Source organism: Hyaena hyaena, unplaced genomic scaffold (assembly GCF_003009895.1).
Source record: "Hyaena hyaena isolate Hyena2069 unplaced genomic scaffold, ASM300989v1 scaffold_126, whole genome shotgun sequence".
Lineage (NCBI taxonomy): Eukaryota > Metazoa > Chordata > Mammalia > Carnivora > Hyaenidae > Hyaena > Hyaena hyaena.
In genome coordinates, this window is record NW_024080759.1 from 1,189,059 (window position 1) to 1,193,997 (window position 4,939).

General features: G+C 34.9%; 1 non-coding gene across 1 annotated transcript; it reads left to right on the forward strand.

Annotated features, from left to right (window-relative positions):
• Positions 1-784: 784 nt before the first annotated feature.
• On the forward strand, positions 785-892 carry LOC120235327. The gene has a single exon (XR_005529380.1). It is a non-coding gene; the product is annotated as a U6 spliceosomal RNA (small nuclear RNA).
• Positions 893-4,939: the final 4,047 nt, after the last annotated feature.

The window sequence follows — 4,939 nt, forward strand, 5'->3', positions numbered from 1 at the left end:
TACAAACACACACACACACACACATATATATACAAACACACACACACCATGGTATATATATACAATGGAATGTTGAATATGTATATGTTATATATATATAATGGAATATTATTCAGCCATAAACAAGAATGAAATCTTGCCATTTGCAATGATATGGATGAAGCTAGAGAATACTATGCTAAGCAAAATAAGTCAATCAGAGAAAGACAAATAACATATGATTTCACTCATGTAGAATTTAAGAAACAAAACAAATTATCATGAAGGAAAAGAAGGAGAGACAAACCAAGAAACAAACTCTTAACTATAGAGAACAAACTGATGGTTACCTAGGGAGGGCGGGAGTGGGGGGTGGGTTGTGGAGGGATGGGTTAAATAGATGTTAGAGATTAAGGAGAGCACTTGTTGGGATGAGCATTGGGTGTTGTATGTAAGTGTTGAGTCATTAAATTGTACACAGGAAACTAATATTATACTGTATGTTAACTAACTGGAATTTAAATGAAAATTTTAAAAAAGGACATGGAGATACATTTCTACAAAGAAGACATACGGATGGCCAACAGACATGAAAAGATGTTCAACATCACTCCTCATCAGAGAAATGCAAATCAGAACTACAATGAGATAGCACCTCATACCTGTTAAAATGGCTGAAATCAACAAAAAACAAGTGCTGGTGAGAATATGGAGAAAAAAACCTCATGCACCGTTAGTGGGACTGCAAACTGCTGCAGCTACTGTGGAAAACAGCATGGAGGTTTTTCCAAAAGTTAAAAATAGAGTGCTTTCTTCAGCACTACATATATTAAAAGTGGGATGATATAGAGAAGATTAGCATGGCCCCTGCACAAGGATGACACTTCAAATTTGTGAAGTTTTCCATGTTAAAAAATTAAAAATAAAACCCCCTCTGTAAAACACACTACTGGGTATTTACCCAAAACCATTTTAGAAAAATGCTAGTTCAAAGGGTTACATGTACCCCTGTGTTTATTGAAGCACTATTTACAGTAGCCAAAATCTGGAAACAGCCCAAGTGGCCATCAGTAGATGAATGGATAAAGTGATATGTATATAAAATGGGATATATTCAGCCTTAATAAAGACTTAAATCTTTCCTTTTGCAACTATAATGATGGAGCTAGAGATTTTTATGCTAAGTGAAATGAGTCAGCCAGAAAAAGATAAATACCATATGATTTCACTCATATGTAGAATTTAGGAAACAAAGAAGCAAAGGAGAAAGAGAAGGACAAACCAAAAAAACTCTTAACTATAGAGAACAAACTGATTGTTCCAAGATGTATGGTGGGTGGGGGAATGAGAGAGCTAGGTGATGTGGATTAAAGAATACATTTATGATGAGCACTATGTAATGTATAGAATTGTTGAATCACTATATTGTACACCTGAAACTTCTGTAACACTGTACATTAGCTATACTGCAATTAAAATAAAAAGAAAGAAACTCTGGGCAGCTGGAAATGCAAGAACTTTTGCCATATTGTCATCTGATTGGACCAGCTTGGCAGCAGAAACAAACACATGTGGGCTATTCAGCGAACTCTAAAGGGGGCTCTTGCAGAGAGAAACTAGAACTGAATGACTCACCTGGAACACCTGCTAAATGGTGAAACTGACCCAACCAAACAAATGCAAAGGCCTTCTCATCTAGACCTTGGCCCATCCTGCTAGTAGCAGTGACTGGATATCACTCTCATTTTCAGTAGATCTGCTTTCTTCTGTGTATATGTGTGTGTGTGTTATTTTTAAGGAGAAAACAAAATGCAAATGAACTTATAAAAAAAAAATGTAACCTGAATTTAAACATGAAAACACTCCGGTTAAACCCAAACTGAGGGACAGTTCACCAAAAAATAGCCCGTTTTAAAAAAAATGTCAAGGTCAGGAAAAAGAATGAGGAACTTGCTTCAGACCAAAGTCTAAAGAGATAGGACAATTAAATACAATGTATGACACTGGGCTGAGTTCATGGCCAAAACAGAAAAAATTATTTTTATCTTATTATTCTATTTTTGTCATAAAGGATATTAGTGGAACAATTGGCAAAATGTGAAATTGGATAGTGCGATATTAATGGTAATTTCCTTATTTTGATTAATGTACTTTTTGAGGAACTACACTGAAATATTTGTAAAGGGGAATGATGTCTGAAACTTGTCAAATTCAGAAAAGTCTGTAGAGGGAGGAAAAAGAAACTGATAAAGCACATGTTAAGTGTGGGAATCTGAGTAAAGAAAGGTTTATGTATATTGTATTTAAAAAATAAACTTTTAAATTTTGGAATAATTTGAGAGTTACAGAAAAGTTTAAAAGATAGTACACACCCAATTTTAGTTTTCATTTTAAATTACCGCGGTACATACTTGAAACCCAAAAACAAATATTGGTGGATTAGTAGTAACTAAACCCCTAAATCTGACTTTATTCAGATTTCACCTCTTTCCTATTAATTTTTCTCTAGATTTCAGACCTTAATCATATAATGTCCCATTTTTTTTTTTTTTAAGTTCATCTCTTTTGAGAGAGGGAGAAAGAGCACTCGTGCACAAGTGGAGGAGGGACAGAGAGAGAGGTTGAGGGGGAGGGAGAGAGAAATCCCAAGTAGGCTCCACACTGTCAGTGCGGAGCCCAGTGCAGGGCTTGAACTCTCGAACCATGAAATCATGACCTGAGCCAAAATCAAGACGGATGCTTAACCCACTGAGCCACGGAGGTGCCCCTTAATGTCTCTTTTCTACTCAAAGATTCATTCAGTCCAGTGTATCACATTGCATTTGTTTGTTATCTCTGTTCAATGTCCTTTGATCTGTGACAGTTTCTCAGTCTTTTACTATTTTTCATGACATTGACAGTTTTGAGGAAACTGGTGAAAGATTTCTAAGAATATCCCTCAACTTTAGTTTGTTGTATGTATTTCTCATGATTAGACTGGGGTTATGGCTTCTTAGAATACTACGGAAATGAAGTACCTTTTTGTCACATCGTATCAGGGTGTAAATGCAATCAACACAGTATCTCTGGTAATGTAAGCCTTGATCTCTTAATTAAGGTAGTATCTTCCAGGTTTCTTCTCTGTAAAGTTACAGTTTTTCTTACTCTGTTTGGAAGGAGTCACTAAGTCCAGCCCAGTCTCAAAGGCTGGGGTGGGGTACAGGTTAAGCCTTACCTCCTGAACAGGATAATTTGTATGTATATTATTTGGATTCCTTTATAATGGATATTTGACTCTATTTATTATTTATATTACTATGGACTCATTTGTATTTATTTCATTCTTTGGGTTAAATCTCATACATTATTTATTTTATCACTGAAACAGTTCCAGCTTTAACCACTGGAAATCCTGGTAAATTCCTACAGCCTTTTGATATATCCTCATCCTTATGGTTTGTGAGCTTTGCCTTGGTTTCTGGTATTTCCAAATGCTTCTGCTTTATCTTGTATTTTCCATCTCCCAGTCCTAAATGGGCTATTTCTCCAGAGCCTGTTCCCTTTATTGAAGAATAATTTTTAGAAACTAAGATTTGGCACTGAGTGGTTTGTACTATTTTTTAACTTTATTATTAAGTCTGAAATCATTTCAAAATAAAAAGTTAAGAAAACAAAAAGTTAAGAGTTGTGAGATACATATCCTATTTATTATTCTTAAGTGTAGTACCTTACTTAAATTATGTCATTTACCAAATGTTATCATTTAAAATTGGTTGATGCTTATTCTTTCTAAATAAATATGATAGCTTACTTGGTATCTAGGAATTGTTAATATAATCATACAGCGTCAGTAGGACATTTTTGCATTTTATTTGTACCTCTTAAAGTGGAAACACTTTGTCATATTTCTCACCTCTTATAAAAAGCATAAAGGTCTGTGATTAAATTCATGACACTATTTACATAACAAAACTAATAACTGAACAGCCTAGCTTAACATGCATACATAAAAGGGCATAGCAGGGGAATAAAGAGGAAGAGCTTGACATTACTCATAAGTCTTTCAAGCAATAATACATCCACCCTCAACTTCCACTTCAGTGAGTAAGCATGATGTAGACAGCTTGGCCTGTTTGACAGGAAATTCCATATAAAAATATAGCATTTCTTGTGGAAGTTTATATACCTCTTTGATCTGTGACAGAAGAAGGTTACTACTCTACCAGATACTTCTGTTCTATATCTTGGAAAGCCATTTATTTATTTTTTAAAGTTTGTTATTTATTTCTAGTAATGTTTACACCCAGTGTGGGGCTTGATCAAGAGTCTCATTTTCTTCCAACTGAGCCAGCCAGGCACTCCCTTAGAAAGTCATTTAAGAAAATGTTTTGTTTTATTTTTATTTTATTTCATTTTATTTTATTTATGTTTATTTATTTAATTTTGAGAGAAAGAGAGAGAGAATCCCAAGCAGGCTCTGCACTGACTCAAACCGCGAACCATGAGATCATGACCCCAGCCAAAATCAAGAGTCAAGACGCTTAACCAACTGAGCCACCCAGGTGCCCAAGAAAATAAATTATTCCTTCCAGAATATAATTACAAGTTAAGAAAGCACAGATGAGGATATAGGTATGCTTTAGCTCTTAGTGACACTAAGAACATTTTAACAAATAATTTTAAAAAGACTGAATAAAGATAGCTGCAATATTTATGTACAATAGCATGAATGGAGCTAGAGAGTGTTGTGTTAAGGTAAATAAGCCAGAGAAGGACAAATACTATATGATTTCACTCTTTTGTGGAATTTAAGAAATAAATGAGCAAAGCAAAAAAGTGAGAAAGAGAAGCAAACCAAAAAACAGACTCTTAACTATAGAGAACAAAAGGTTACCAGAGGGAAGGTGGGGAGGGGGTGTGGATGGGTTAAATAGGTGATGGGGTTAAGGAGTGCACTTGGGATGAACACTGGGTGTTGTAT